The following is a 17,768-nucleotide window of genomic DNA, read 5'->3' as shown; positions in this document are numbered from 1 at the left end:
TAAGATTTTGTGAATAACTTTGCTAGTGCAGAATTAAAAAATTATTTAATAAAATGTAAAACTGATTGAAACTGACTAATACTCTATTAACAATGTAGGAGGTTTTACCATTTTGGCTCAGGCAGCCTTATGATCCGTTCACTGGGGCAGCTCTTGCAGTTGTGTTGTTCACCATTGGAAACATAAGAAACATAAAGTAGAAAAAATCATCCATTTCATTAAAGGAAAAGTTTGGTTCCAAGTTTTCTAGCGCTAAAAGTATAATTTACACTCTTAACAAGAAAATACGAGTGAAGAAAATTTTTTAACGAACCTTAATAAATAATTATAAATTAAATTAAATTCATTAACGGTGAAATTTGGGTGCCGCCATTACCGATTTCAAAACAATCTAGCGATCAATCATCAAAGGCACCACGCACGAAACTATAGAGCCCGAGTCTCTTGCTCTATCCGAATAGAAATAAAAGCAGGCTTGCCGTTGCACATGCTGAATTTTCAGCGTGATTATCTCTTTGTGGTCACATGACTCACAGACTCCTCAATCATTGGCCATAGCGAACGCCTTGCCATCTGACGGAAAATATTAAAATTAAAGAGTAGAAAAATCCAACGTTGCTTGCTAGATTTTACCAAAATGCCTAATCGTATGATTGAAGGTTGTAAAACAACTTCAAAACAATCTGGTGTTAGTCGCTTTAAAATTCCCGATGTAGAAGAACATTTAGAATCAGCTAAAAAGTGGATTAAATATGCCAAAGAATCGGTTAAACAAAAGTTCGAAGAAGTTATAGCAACATTAGAGGCTAAGCCTTTGTCAAATATTAGCAGGGCTGACAGGCGTTTAATTGTAAACCGATTTTGTGATTCTTCTCGAGTATGTCAATTACATTTCACTCAAGAGTGTTTCGATACTGTTGAATTTGGCAAATAATTTTCTAAGCAAAGGTTAACGCTGAAGTTGGATTCTGTGCCAACACTAAACTTACCAAATGTAGTAGAAGACGTGATAAATATTTCATCTGGGGAAGAAATTAATGAAAAATCCGCCAATGAGGCAAGTGATATTGCATTTCCCAACACCATAGAAATAGGAATACAAACTGATCCAGAAATTAGTAATAAAACCCACTACATCCACCAAAATAGTAAAGAAGTTGCTATTCAGACTGACAGTTTTAAGATTGACAACTTCACTGAAACTTGTACGCAATTGGAAATAGAAATGGAAATTTTAGCTCTACAAGAGAAAAATGTTATAACAGTGTCAAAGATCATTCTTACTCTGCAAGTTCTAAGAATATAGATGAAAATTTACCAGATTTTGATTTTAAATATCCTTCACCATCAAATAATAGTACCCCCAAAAGAACCTACGCTTCACCACAAGGATATTCTAAAGAAACTTATTCATCACCCGCAGCCCTAAGTGGAATCTCTGAGGAATCTAAAAAATCTTCAACAGGTACTGCTTCACTATATGAACCTAGTCCACATTCAACATCATCTTCTAACTATTCACCTACACTTACAAAATCTATTCCCGAGGACATAGTTGAGGAAAGAATATGTATTGTTTTTGTAAGTCAAATGAAGCAGTTGCTATGTAGGCTACGATGTGGGGAAAGTAACTGCGAAAGTGCTTTTGATATAACAGAAAATTTTCAGTTGCGGACTAGTGGCAGTCAATTAACGGTCAAAATGGCAGGTATTAGTGGGCATGAATTTGTTTGGTCTTCCCAACCCTTACTGGGAAAAATGCCGGCGGGAAATTTGTTAAAAGCTTCGAGTATTTAGCTTTCTGGTGCACCATTTCAAAGAATTTTCTCTATTTTTGAATATATGGGATTAGAGTGTATCAAAAAGCCTACTTTCTACTTTTTGCAAAGAAATTACATAATACCAGAAATTCGGGTTGCATGGAAAAAAAGAGCAAACTAATATTATAGAAAAATTACGCAATTCCACAAAAGTAAAAGTTTCAGTCGATGGTCGTTTCGATTCGGTAGGCCATTCAGCTACTTCATGGTATTTTTAATTTTATTAAAAACAGTTAAAATTTACATGTTTCCGAAGCTTTCGGGTTCGAGACCCCTCGTCAAATACCGCTTGACGAGGGGTCTCGAACCCGAAATTAAGCTTCGGAAACATGTAAATTTTAACTGTTTTTAATAAAATTAAAAATACCATGAAGTATCAGTCATGCTTTAACCAACTATTAAATTAATATTTTAAACCATGGTAACTAAAATTTTTAACTTATACGATTATACTTAAGAGACATCTGAATATCAACATTTATTTATATTATTATTTAAGAGACATGTTTTTACTATATTAAAGCTGCAACGACGGCTAGCGCATTCACTTTTAAAATTCAAAAGTCTCCATAGAAAGCCCCGATCGGAATTGGCCCAAACACTATTTCCACGGTTCCACCTACGCAGCTACACTTCTAAAAAGCTAGAAGGGCAAGGTCATACATATACCAAGTGATACACTTTCGAGGGAAAACCGTTACGTTCGGAAGAATCGGAACGCGCAACAGCAGTCCAAGCGCAGTCTTTGTTTCGGGAATCGGGCGGATTGTCGCGAAAAGTCGGACTATTTTCTCCTCGAAAAAGTTTAATTTAAAATTTTATTTTTGGTTCCAATACAAGACTAAAGGTAAGACGTTTTTATAATTCAAAATAAAATAGATGTGGAAGATTAGAATACGTTACGTAGAGATAAGATTTAAACGGCGAAAGACCAATGTTTAGGCCTTTGCTCTCTTCCTTAGAATAGTCAGTGTCATTTTGACAAGTTGGAAAGCCAAAATAAACCTCTCCTCGGAAGAATTGTCCCTAGTGGTATTAATCTCTCGAGATAACCTAAAAGATATATCTCCGCAATTCAGAGTTATTTACTAAAAACGTAATCCGCATGGTATAAAATTTTAATTTTAATTAAAATAATTGAGACGAAACAACCGAGTATAATTTATTCAGAATATTAAAAATTAAGTAGTTACAACAGTGAGTTAGACGTACTAATACGATGCACAAATTAATTTAACCCTATTTACGGTACAAGTTTATCAGTTAAATATAATATGAAGCCAATTTTAATGAAATAAATATCTACAGAGGGTATTTGTATTTTTCTCGCTTACGAAATACTTGCCGCATCTTTAACGCTCATTTTATTTCAAATGAAACATCTTAATCAGTCGAGAAAACGTTTAAAATAAATTACGAAGTAATGACGACGCAGTTAAAAACCAGACCAACATAAGTGTAAGCGCACGATGTATACAACTCGATAAAAATATACGACTGAAAAAACGAAATAAAATACAAATAAGACGAAAGATTTAAAATTAAAAAAAAACTGATCCTAATAAAACGTGAAAATACCCTCCACGTCACGCACATTCGAAATACGCATAAGTAACGTTATACTATATCCAGTTTAAAATATTAGAGTATCAAAAAATAAAAATAACGAATAGAAAAATACACAATAAAAACCCAATCCATCAGACTTCAGAAACAAAACTCATGGAAAAATATTATAACGCAGTCAAGCAATCAGACTTCAGAATCAAAATAATTCATAGAAATATATTATAACGCAGTCAAGCAATAAATTAGTTCAAATATTAAGAAATCAAGCAATATAACATATAATATCAAGAAGCGCAACACCTTACCATTCACAAATACGATTTTTCACGTTATTATAATGAAACCGGATAAGCTTTTGGGCATGACTTACGCTCTTAAAGGTTCCTCTAAGACTAGACGATTTTGCGGGAAAAAGGAAATAAACTTAAAAAATAGTAGATATAAATATAAGACAGAAAAAAAACCAACAATACCAAAGATTAGACAAAAAAGAACGTAATCTCGATCAGTTAAAAAAAACAACAAAAAACGTATCCGAAAAAATAAACCTACTGACAATTAAAGAGTTTAACAATGTCATTGAATAATATATTACAGATTTATAACACAACGTAAAAGCAAACAATAGGCTGTTATACTATGGAAGAAGTTGGTAGTTTGGGGTAAAAGGTGTACTCTTTTCGTCCCAAAGCGAGCGAATAATTTTGGCCTAATAACACAGCGGCAACGAATCAAAGTCCTAAAACCACGCTCCCGGTTCAATTCCCGACGAAATAAAAACAAGTTTACAAAAATAAAAAAACCAAGTTCAATAAAAAATATCCACAGATATTGTATTCACCCGTTTTGTAAAAAAACCCGCCTTATCATAATGGTTCCTTTACTTTAACATTTTCCCTAAGGAAGTCAATGGCTCGGCGGTGGACTATCCGCGTGGTAACAATGCGACCCGTGTTCAATTCTTGATCACGATCAACTTTTACATTAAAATACTTAATTATTTAATAAAATATAAGATTAATATAATTTACAAATATTTAATTAAATATAAGATTAATATAATTTATAAATATTTAATTAAATATAAGATTAATATAATTTAAGAATATTTAATAAAATATAAGATTAATTTAATTTAAGAATATTTAATAAAATATAGGATTAATATAATTTATAAATATTTTATTAAATATAAGATTAATATAATTTATTAATATTTAATTAAATATCAGATTAATATAATTTATAAATATTTAATTAAATATAAGATTAATATATTTATAAATATTTCATTAAATAAGAGATAAATATAATTTATAAATATTTAAAATGATGTAGAATAAATTATAGTACCTAACGTTCTAACTTTGTAAAGGACATTCGCCAAAGCGGTTTTTTAGAAAAACAACGTAAAATATCAAGCGTTGGTGGCTGAGTGGTTAGAGTAAATCTCTTGCACGAGGCAGACCCGGGTTCGATTCCCGGCCGGCGCCAATAAATCGCAAATTGATACTAAGGCGAATACCGTGTACAACTGGTGGAAACCCTGCCATTGGACGTAGAGAGGTTGCATAACACTCAGCACTCGATCCGTCCCAAAGTCATTACGAAGAAGATGGAGATTAAACGCCCGTACACACACAACCGACTCAACATCCACAACCACCATAACACAAACCCATCAACCACAACCGTCATAACACGAACTCAACATTCACAATCTACGCATAATTATTACAATAACTAAATACCCAATCAAACTGAGTTAAAACCGTCACGACGGTGAGCGTTAACGAAAAAACACCATCCAAACCAAAATCATTCGCAAAATAATCCGTTAACGCTCACCGTCACACGGTGGTTTTGCCAACACTACCAAAAACTGCGAACGCAGAGATTCCGAGACATTGCGTACATTGATTAACCTTTGCACGGAAAATGCGAACGCGTTCGCAGGGCAGACAGACACGGTGATTGTATAACCCCTAGGAGAGGTAAAAACGGGCAACGTCTAGTCATTAGTCTAACGTTAGTTACGACAACTCTTTCGAACGTATTTTAACGTAAACTTTGGGAAATATATCCCATAATTAATTCTTATTTTCAACTGGACAATCGACGTGGACAATTGATTTCTGATATATTTATAACAGAATATGGTTATAGTATAAACTTGTTAATAATTTAAAATTAAATCTTTAGGTTATGTTATTGGGATCTTGGGGAGGAAGATATTTAAATGATGCAAGAAGAATAATTTTTAAAAACACCATTGCTCATGAACTAGCTCTTCAAATGAATTGGAACGGTGCCAATGGCAAAATTGCCTTCCGTTAATTAAAACCAAAGGCCGATTTCATTGGTAATATGATCTGTCAAAATGTGATAAATATTCAAGCTGTCTGTATCTTTTTAATTTCAGACGCTCAGTTCCGCAAAGGAATATGATGTCGAACAAGTTATGAAAGCTTGGGTGAAACACTAAAGGATCGAGAAGGAGGGAGGGATGAAAGAAAAATAGAGACGATAAGGAATAGATAATTTTAAAGGCGCATGTGAAACACGCCCTAAATAATTCTTTAAAATCCCTTTAGTTAAGTTTTTTTAAGTTCTTAGTTCTAATTTGAACTGTTATGAACCCCATGATATATTCAATGAGTATTATTTTAAGACTCTGAACTCACGGGAACTATTTATACATTTCTTGTAGTTCTTAAGTTCTTATTTTTTAATTGGATGGTGAAAGTAACACTTGTGATACATATTCAAAATAATATTTATAATCCTTTATTAGAAAGTAACTTAAAATTTGCTGAAATTATCATTTGTTATCGAATATAAAATTCGACAGTGGCAATCACAACCTAAGCAATTTAATGTATACAGGGTGTTACGTATAAGAGTACCGAAACTTTCTATATGCATTCTATGGGTCTCTGTGAGTAAAAAATGTCTAATAAACATGGGTCCTAAAGTGCTTCGATTCAGAGATATGGGCTTCCAAAAAACTACCAAAAACGCCGGACACAGCCTTAAATCTGGCAAACAATATTCTTCCTTCAACCAAATTGTTTTCATTAAACTATCAAATGTTTTTTATCCTTGAGCCGAGAAACTGTAATAACAAGTGGCAAAAGTTCATTAATGTCCTTTTAGAAGTAAAATGAGACAAAGCCATTTTAATTTTATTGACACGGTTCCAAATAAAATAAAAAACATTTTTTCGTTACGAACGATTTTAATTATCAAAATTAAAGATACAAATGTCATAAGATTTCTAAAAGAATGTTTTTAAGTTTGTCTAATTCTTTCTGTGGCACGTCGAAGAACGCTTATTGGGTTACAAGTTCAAAGATTCAATCGTTCGTCTATTTGGTAAAAACAGTCGAAATATTATTTGTATCTCTCTCAACAATGTTTGTATTTTGAATTTTTTTTTCAAATAAATCAGTATAAATATCTGGTTATTTGGGAAACTTATTTACTTTGTAACTACAATTGCGATATTAATGGCACATTTTTCTAACGCTGAATACGCGGATATGCACTTGATGTACGGACGAGCCGAAGGAAGAGGAGATGTGGCCCGGAGGTTGTATCAAGAACACTACCCACTAAGAAGGGTACCGAATAGGCGAACTTTTAAAGCTGTAGACCGGCGCCTACAAGAGAGCGGGCAACTTCAACCGTCTTGGGAGAGAGTGCAGAACATTCCACTTGACGTGGAAGAAAAGGTAACTACCTCGGTTTATAACTACTTTTTAGTTATGAATTTTTAACATTTTTCTGTTAAAATGTGAGGTACTTACAATTTTCGATGATGATTCGGGAACAAGTACCAGCCAAGTTGGAAGACAGTTAGGTATCAATCATGTTATGGTCTGGAGAATTCTACGTGGTCATCGTTTTCACCCTTTCCATCATCAAAAAGTCCAAGACTTGAACGACGCGGACTATCCTAGACGTACCAACTTCTGTCAGTGGTTTGGGGACCGAGTACTGAATGACCCACAGTTCGCGAGTATTATCCTAGCAGCCGATGAGGCCAATTTTTCCCGGAACGGCATAGTCAATTTGCACAATAATCATCAATGGAGCCAAAATAACACACATGGAACTATAGTGGCAACTCACCAAGAGCGCTTTAGTCTCAACGTTTGGTGTGGCATTGTCGGAGACTATCTAGTTGGACCATATTTTCTTCCGCCTAGGTTAAATGGAGAGTCATACCTACGTTTTCTTCAGGAATTGTTACCAGAGCTATTGGAAGACGTCCCGTTGGGAACTACATGTAGAGTGCGAATGTGGTTCTTGCACGATGGAGCGCCACCACATTTCAGCCGTGCAGTGCGAGATCACCTTGATGCAGCATTTCCTTTAAGGTGGATAGGACTAGGAGGAACTATTTCGTGGCCGCCTCAATCTACCGATTTAAACCCTTGCGATTTTTTTTCTTTGGGGATATCTGAAGGACCTTGCTTATAAAACAGATGTCCCTGACATTAATGACCTTCGTCAACGCATTATTGATGGATGTGAGACTATTTGGAACAAGCCTGAAAAGATTCGTCAATCATTTGTACGGCGTTGTCATTTTTGTATAGCAGCCCAAGGTGGGCATTTTGAGAAGTTATTGTGATGTTTTACAATTTATTAATTATTTGTAACTGGTTTTTGCGTATCACTTCCGAATAAGGTTTAGCGTGCGTTATCATTAATCTTAACGAATTACGGATTATTTACACTTTTAGGTTTTAAGTTTATTCTACATAAACACCAATTCCCCCCATACCACCTACAACAAGTACAAGTTTCAACAAGGCTGACTATCCGCGTAGAATTGACGTTTTTCAGTGCCCCAGCAAACCCAACATCATCCCTCCGGCGTCCTATGGACAGTACGCCGGTATATTGCATTGGTCCGTATGATGTCTCGAAAACCGGATGGAGATAGAGATATTGACGTAGACGTTACTCGGAGGTTAAAAGACGAGCAAATGTCTGATTTTCTCAGAGTCAAAGTACGTCCCGAGGACAAGTACTAAGACGTCCGTCGGGTTTTTAGTGAACATCCCGAGGGTGAGTGTACGTTAATCCTAAAGACGTTCCAGAGTTTTTAGTATGGTTAAATATCAGCTTAATCGGGACGTATCCAGGACGTTCATTTGATGTCTTGTATTTCTCTTAGCCATCTATGTACAGACTCAAACGCCAGTCGATCTGACACCAGTCTTTTAGGAATCTACTGCTGGTTGAATCTTTAAGCTTCTAACCCATTTTTCTTGAGCTCATCTGTACAATAAGCGTTCCTAGACCAATGTGCCATATTAGCTACAGAATGAATTAGACAATTTGAAAACCATTCCTTTATAATTTTTATGACATTTGTATCCTTAAATTTAATAATTAAAATCGTATCACCAAATTAAAATGGCTTTGTCTTCAAACTCATTTTACTAAATGTATTATCTGACCCACAGCAAATTAACATCGGTGTGCCCCAGGGATCGGTGCTTTTCCCCCCTAATGTTCAACCTGTACATAAATGACATCGTATCCTCATTACCCTTCGGGTTTATAACCTTATACGCCAACGATGCTCTACTGCTTTTAGAGGGCTTCAAGTTGGACTCTTTGATTAGGGCTGGTAACGAAATTTTATTATGCATAAACTCATGGCTTTAATATAATGGATTAAAATTAAATCGAAGCAAAACTCAGTATATTGTTTTTTCTAATGTCGGCAAAGTAATTCCAGAAAATTTGTGCAATTTAAAAATATTAAGCGATGTTATTACACGAGTATATAGTTACAAATATTTAGGAGTTTGGCTAGATAACAATCTCAATTGGAATGATCAAGTTAAACACGTCTGCAAAAAACTAGCCAGTGCCTCCTATTTAATTTATAAACACAAACTTATATTCCCAAGATCAGTACTATTCCAAATATATTTTAGTTTCTTTTACTCACATGTTAATTATGCAATGGTAGCCTGGGGTAATACATCCAAAAATAACTTAAATCAACTTCTAATATTACAAAAACGGGCGTTACGCAACATTTATAAAGTCGGTTGGCTACACCCCACAAAAGAACTGTTTGATAAAAGTAAATTGCTAAACATAATCCAAATTTATCATAGTGCTTATTTAATTTTTATATTTAAAAACCTCAAGGACAGTACTGTTAATCTATTTAAGTGAAATAATGGTAATACCATCACAAGAGCTTTATACTATTTAGAACTTCCCCGCTGTTATACAGAAAAAAAAATCTTGTCGGTATTTTACTCTGGTGTAAAATTTTTTAATAAGCTGTATACAAAGTTAAAAGATATTACATCGGTTGCTCTGTTAAAAAAGTTAGTAAAACAGCATTTCTTGGATAGCTCTATTAACGGTAATAATTAGTGTAGGGAGCTGTTGGCTCGCGTGGCTTGCAGGGCTTGCCACCACCCTCCTGAATTACAGACTTTAAAAGTCGCTCGATGACTTAGACTTAGGTTGGTGCCTCGGGTATTAGCCTAGCTAGCTGATTATTATAAATGTATTATGTATATTTTTTTATTTCTTTAATTAACTTAGTAATTCTTAATTGATTGGCAAATTAACTTTCTAACACTTAATCTTTTTGTGTCAGAGTTAATTTTTCTTTTTTTTCTCTTATACAAAGAAGGGAACTCTTTTTATTTTTTGTTTTGTCTGTTTTTTACAATTTAAAGAAGGTTGGTATCTTAAATTAAAAGAGCTATAAGTCGCTCGTTGACTTGGCCCTTGAATACCTTATATATAAAAAATATATCAGATTGTGAATAAAAAACTTGAACTTGAACTTGACTTGGACTTGTTTATCGCCCCACGGATTGTTATAAACTAAATTCAAATATAGTAATGTACGCGCCAAACCCAAATGTATATGAATAACAATAGAGGGCGCCAGATAAGTTGGATTAGGGTGAGGAGTATATAAACCTTGGAAGGAGAGGCAGAGTTTTTTTTCCTCTCCCAAGGGTAGGCAAAGCTGACAGTAAATATGTAATATGCAACGCAGATTTATATCGAAGATATTGTAAATAGTTCTTTTGTTTTATGATAACTAAATAAATGTCGTTAATCATTTATTATAACCCTGCCTGATAATTTTGATCAACAAACACAACACGGATAAAAAACAATTGATAGTTTAATGAAAACAATTTGGTTCAAGGAAGAATATTGTTTGCCAGATTTAAGGCTGTGTCTGGTTTTTGGGGTAGTTTTTTGGGAGCCCATATCTCTGAAACGAAGCACTTTAGAACCCATGTTTATTAGACATTTTTTACTCATAGAGACGCATAGAATGCATATAGAAAGTTTCGGTACTCTTATCCGTAACACCCTGTATAAGTCTTAAAGAAAAATCCACTATTTATTTTAAAACTGTGCAATAGTGGATTTTTATTCAAATCTTAGTTTTATGTACATGGATTTTCCAAATTTCCATAATCCATGTTATTTTAACTATTTTGTTCTTTGAAGTCTTAAGAAAATGATTTTAAATAATTTTTGTAGTAGCACTCTGTAAAAAAATGCACGTGCAAGCCATATAGGACAAAGATTGTTATCCTTTATCAAAAGATCTAAAATTTTTACTTAGCATATTTACTTTTTAAACGTTTTTTAATAAATATATTTTGTATTATAAATTTTATTTTTGTAAGTTTGGAATTTATATATACAGTTTTGGCAATACCTTGTAGCTATATAGATAATTGTTGACCTTACAGTCTGCAAGACAAATTAGCGTTAACCGATTGTATAAATTCGACGGTTCAAAATATTCATACAGGGCCAAAGACCAAAAGGCTTTTTTTTAGTAGTGTAGGCCGACGACTGAAAACCTGGTATTATACTGCAGTAGGCCGACGTAGAAATCGCTAGTTGTGAAAGGGAAACTTTACTAGGTCGACCAACTATAAGGCATATTTTACACTAATTTGTTAGGTAAAACGGTGTCGGTTGTGTAGTTCATTTTATGGTAACTGAAGAGTCGGGATGTCCTACCCAGCCTACTGTTGGCCGACTGATTTTAGTTATACAGTCGACCCGACAGCAAAACGACCCTTTTCCGACTCGCATTTTTTAAGTCGGCTCTGCAGTCGTATTGAGGGCTTTTTCAATTCGTTTAAAATATAGTAGATGCCGACTGCCGGCCAACCTAACAAATCTGAGTCGGTAAAGGGTCGTTTTACTGTCGGGCCGACAGTATATTAAAAATCAGTCGGCCAACAGTAGGCTGGGTAGGACATCCCGACTCTTCAGTTGCCACTGAATGGACAGCACATCCGACACCGTCTTCCCGACGAAATTCGTAGCAGTCGGGCCGACTACTTTGTGCTACATGGGATGTGGTTCGCTGCAGAACAATGTAACGGAGACCCTAACATTCTAATTGATATGTGGAAATCTGTTTTTTTATCATGTCTCTAATGTTCATTCATTCGCAAGTTTGACCCACTACCAAACTTGCATTCATGGTCCTCTCTCAACTGAAGAATCAAGAAAAAATAAATGGCTCAAACCTGATACTCTGGCTTACGATGCTTTGTTTGAGATTATTAACAAAAAGATACTTTTACGGGACTTGAAACAAATAAGCGGATTCTCTCATACTTCTAAATTGGAATCGTACCACAGCTTACTTCTAAAATATTGTCCTAAGCAGCAAGAATTTGACTTTGATGTTATGGAAGCGCGTACAATGTTAGCCGCTTTAGATCACAACTTTAATGTAGACAGAAAATTTTATTTTGAAAAAGAAGTCGAATCTACAACCGAACACTCGAATAAAGAAGAATTTGAATATTATTTTTCCAAAGCCACTGGCGAATGGCATGCGAGACCTCGCAAAGAGCCTAAGTCTTACGTGTTCATTTATGATATTATCAAAAATATTGGCAACCGTAATCTAACTAACGAAGATGAAATACCACTGGCTTATTTGATGAATGCAACTCGTAAAAGACCAAATATTGCTCCAATTCCACGTCCATCAGAAGCTGCAAAAAAGAGAAGGTATTTGTAATTGAAAGCAAATTTTAAAAATGTATTTACTTAATATGTATTTACCTTATTTGTCATTATTCTGGTGAAAACATTTTTTTTAATTTCACCATTAAAAAATATTAGTTCACTATCTATATTATCTCCTTATTTAGAACTAATGGGGCTAATGAAATAATAATGTAGTATATTATACGCTATCAAAAGATTAAATTTAATATTTAAAGAATTAGCTTTAGTATTATTGAACGTGAAAAACAAAAATTTTAATATTAACAAGTTGGCAAGCCAAAATATACCTCTCCTCGGAAGTGTTTTTAATTTTCAGTGGATCGTAACTGTATCCGTGGTTCTGCGGTAGAACGCTCATCTATCGTTCAAGAGGGCTCGGGTTCAAATCCCGGCCGATTAAAAAATTGTACTACACCCAATGACAAAAAGAGGGCCCTTTTGGAAAAACCTTTTCCCTGATTCTAAGAAACTGCGTACGCAGTAATTACCCTTTGCCTCGAAAATGCGAACGCAGGCCTGACAGACAGACCCACAGACAGACAGACCCACCCACCCACAGACAGACACGGTGGTTGTATAACCCCTCCTAGGGTACAAAGTCACCTCGGAGAGGCCAAAATAGCCTATAGAATTTATATCAACATCGAAAAACTATAGTAGCAAGTTATTGGGTTATTAACTATCACAACATTTCTATCACAAACTATTAGTGATTAAATAGATATTCAGAATCAGAATATATTATAAATCATCATCATAATATCATAAAAATATCGGTAGCGTATAAAACTTATTAAATAGCCCTAAATATCTCCAGGTTCGTAGCTTGTATATGCATTTACATCATCTTCAGGAAAGTTTTTTCGTATGTCAAGAATTGTGCAAAGTGGGACAGCGTTGAGAATACCTCTCTCCAGCTTCTGAAAAATGAGCTTCTGATAAGCTGTATAACGATATTTTCTAAAATATAAAATATAATTAGTTAAAGTTACATGTAAATTTGAATATAAAATTACCTACGTGTTTGTAAAATTTTCAGGTAATTGTCTTTGACGAGCATGCATATAGCTCCTATAAGTGGCTCTCAAGGCACGCTTTCGCTGGCACAAACTTATAATTAATGTCATTAGTTACACACTGAGCTGGTTCATCTCCATCAGATTCATTTAAGTATTCAATAACCTTCTCAATTTGTTTGCAACAGATGAACCCTCTCCTTACATCCTTCCAACTTAAATATATCTTTATGTTTTAAAATCACCAGTTAGGCCAACCCATTCAGGGACACATTTCCCTCAAATGCAGTTTTTTGATTTCCTCAAAATTGATTTGAATTTGGGCATTACCAACTATCTCATTTCTTCGTTGATTTTCTATTTCCCTGAGTTCTTCTGTATATTCCGGTTCAACTTCATAGGGATTTACACGACGCATTTCAGATTTAAGAAATATAATTGCAAAAAATTAGAGAGATACTGTTAGTGTTAGACCTGCTTAAGAAAAACAGCAGACGATTTATAATCTAGTATATTTATTGGCCAGTCTAAAAGAAACTATCGCCAACGATTGAGGAGTCTGTGAGTCATGTGACCACAAAGAGAGAATCACGTTGAAAATACAGCATGCACAAAGGTAAGCCTGCTTTTATCTCTATTCGGATAGAGCCAGAGAGAGTAGGCTCTATAGTTTCATGCGTGGTGTCTTCGGAGACTGATCGATAATTTTTTTTTGAAATCGGTAATGGCGGCACACACATTTCAGCGACAATGAATTTAATTTAATTTATAACTAATTATTAAGGTTCTTTAAAAAATTTTCTTCACTTATATTTTATTCTTAAGAGTGTAAATTATACTTTTAGCGCTAGAAAACTTGGAACCAAACTTTTCCTTTAAACATCTTTAAAAAAATAGTGGTCTCTATACGAAACGAATTCTCTTCAATTTAAATATGATGCACGAATTAACGTACTCAGTAAAATTAATTTGTTAAAACATTATGACATTCAAAAACAACTAGTTATCAATAATTTATCTCGGCTTGCTTCTGACTAAACTTTCAATTATTATAAACTCACGCCTAGTTTGCATCCTACTAACAAAACTAATGTCTTCGCGAGATTGCACTCATAGTATCCAATTTACAGAGATTGTAATCTGAACTTACAAATTCTCACCCTTCTGACGAAATTTACGCGGATTATAAAATCACCAACCAAATATGCATGCTATTGTTCAATTTTTCGCAGATTATAAAATGAAATGCCGAGTAGGAGACGGATTGCTAATAGTTGGTCGGTTTTATTTATAAAAACCGGTTGCTATCCGTTCTGGGAATCAAAGGGTCCTTTACGTTCGAAGTTGGCCGCTTTTATGCATTACGTTCGCTTGTTTAATGTTCCAAGTTGCCCTCGTTGAAGTTCGAATTCGAGTAGAACTTTAGTCCAGTTAATTTTTGCATTTTTTTAGTGGATAAGGGAAAGAAAAATAACAAATTTAAATATTGTCGGATCAAATAAAGCTGTATTCTTTTATAACCTTGCAACCGTCGACCAACGTCCAGTGCTTAAGTTCACCGCCATTATCTCGATATCTCATTGACCAATTTTTAAGGAATTTCGGTTAAAAGGTTTTTTTTTTAAATGTGAAATAGAAATATATACTATTAATGCCAGTGTTCTGATAGTTTGGAGAAACCCTAAATAAAATTTTGAAAATGTTCAGCTAATTATCTTTTCTTTCAACATTAGCTTAATTTCGCCGAATACATACTTAAACTTTTTTGATTTAAAGTCACCCTACTTTGAACTAAGAAGACTTAACATATATTATTATAAAATAAGGTGTTATTTCAAATATAATCTCCAAAGCACATCAATAAGCACAGTATAAATTGAAGTGGGTCTATTAGATATTGAGATCTTTTATCTTGGTGGCCATTTTCCAAGATGGTGGTGAACCGCCGCCCCGGATACTAGTGAACATTAAGGAGATAATGGGAGACTATAAGTTTCTACCATCCTGAAATTTCCATCTTGCCCACATTAAGTTCATCTCCAAAACCTAGTTGCCCTGGGGTACATAGTAGACTTGTGCAGTATTTAAATAGCAAATCATTATTTTCCACATGATTTGGCGTAGAGTATTTCATTTATCCAAACCAGTTCATAATAGAAATTAAATATCCACCTTTGCAGATTAGAACTGGTTAGTGTTCCAAGACACATCAAAAACATGGAAGATGCCTTTAAAAACCAGGTAAATTTGTTATGCAGATAAAGTTTATTATGTACGGATAAGGATAGCTGTGATTTTAAGTCTTATATTAATTTTAAAAATTTATAGAATTTTAAATAATAAATATATGTATACATAGATTAATTTTTCTATAATTTTTTATCGAATATTAAAAAGGATTTTCACGTTACAATTTTCAATTAGTAGTGCCCAAAAAAATTCTTAAAATATTAAAAGAAGTAGTTTAAGACGGAGAGTTTAAAGTTTAGTTCAAACTAACTTCACCAATATATTTTAAAGCCGTTAAATTATTTTTGTAGAAAAAATTACGCTTCAGCCAAACATGTTTAATTTAGCCAAGGTTTATGGCAATTACCTTTTCTACTTATGATTATTTATAGGTTTATGATTTCAAATATTTCATAACATCTGAAAGTTATGGGACTCTCAAACTTTCTGCCAACAGTCACATATCGCCAATATACCATTGGGATTTTACAAGACTGTACAGTTGCTATGATGACGTCAGTAGAAAATTTAACGTTTTGTCGCCAGATGTCGTTATGGGCCAGAAAATGGGCATTTGCTTCATAGTGTCTTTGGCAATTATATCCATGATTTCGTTGCTTTTCATTGATAAATCAAGAGGAAAATCCAACGTTATTTCGCAATTTATTAAGATTTTATTAGGAAATATCCTATTTTTCTTCTCTCACATGGTTCAGAATCGTAAGACTTTGTATTTTATATTGCAAGTTCTTTTAAGTGAATTTGCTTTAGATTCCTCCAATGTTTGTTGCCTTCCTCAAATTTTCTCGTAATTCCATGTTATTAGAAAAAGATATTTGGTTTTTGTAAGAAAACTATCTGCTTCTTGACTTTGTTTCACACCAAATCGTAGTTTCCGATATGCCGCCACTGTATTCGCAGTTTCCCATCAGGCTCTGGCAGTTGTTGTAGGTGGAGATTTTTATTTCCTGCCATCTGATTAAACATCTTCCTTCAGTCTTCTGCTAGCATTAATATACGTAGTGCACGGTGAAATTAACAATAAAAGTGATATTATTCAATTCAGAATTTCGATATATTTTGAAACTACTTTATTCGCGTAAGCACCTTAGCCACTTAAAAAAAAATCGAAATACTAAATTGAAAAATGGCTTTTTTAGTGTATTAACCTGCGAGGTAAATATGTTCTTAACAAATATATCAGGAAGATATAAGTAATATTAATATTATATTTGTAGATACGACACTTATATTTTGGTGAGAAACATAGTCGATTAGAAAAAGTCTATAATTGTTTTAGAAAGCAAAAATAACTAAAAATTGCTAATTGTAAAATAAATTAGAAGTTATTTCATATCCTAAAACATAACAAATTTAGCAAAATGATAATATTAATCAAATAGGCTAATACCCATGGCTCCCTACAAAAACTCGGGAGTACACCCCTTTAACCAGTGGGGAGATAATTTGCAAACTCAACGACCTTTTACCCAGTGCTAACCACTCCGCCACCCCAAGTGAAAATGTTGTAGTAAAAAACCACGTGTTAGGCTTAGTAAGATAGTTCACCAGAAATATGTAGGCATCATAGAAAAGGCTCCCAGAAATAATTTATCACACTCTCACACTTAATGCTAGCAAATTATGAATTTGCGCTTTTAGGTCTAATGCAATTGAATGTATTTATTTCTAAGCGATTAGCAACAATTGGAAGAAAAATTTCAACAGACTGGTCCTTTGCGGGTGGTTTTTTGCAGCAGCAATCATAACAAAGGCCTATCAATCGAATTTGCGAGGAGAGATTACGTTTTTTAAACTTAAATTCACTGAATCGTTGGATGATGTCGTTGCAACGCCTTCACTAATTCTACACTACAGCGATTACTCTTTAGACGTAGTAAGACACTTTTAAAAATTATAATTTATACCAAGAACAATTGTTGGGAACTATTAAAGTGAAATTCAATTCGCTTACAGAAGCGTACAGTATGGCTTTGCCAACTGCTGGAAAGTTGTTTTAAAATATTTTTCTTGACAAAATAAATTGCCGTTTTTTTTAAAAATAATCATTTATTTT

This window comes from Leiobunum rupestre, chromosome 1 (assembly GCF_980474605.1).
Source record: "Leiobunum rupestre chromosome 1, qqLeiRupe1.1.hap1, whole genome shotgun sequence".
NCBI lineage: Eukaryota > Metazoa > Arthropoda > Arachnida > Opiliones > Sclerosomatidae > Leiobunum > Leiobunum rupestre.
This window is presented reverse-complemented; position numbering follows the sequence as displayed.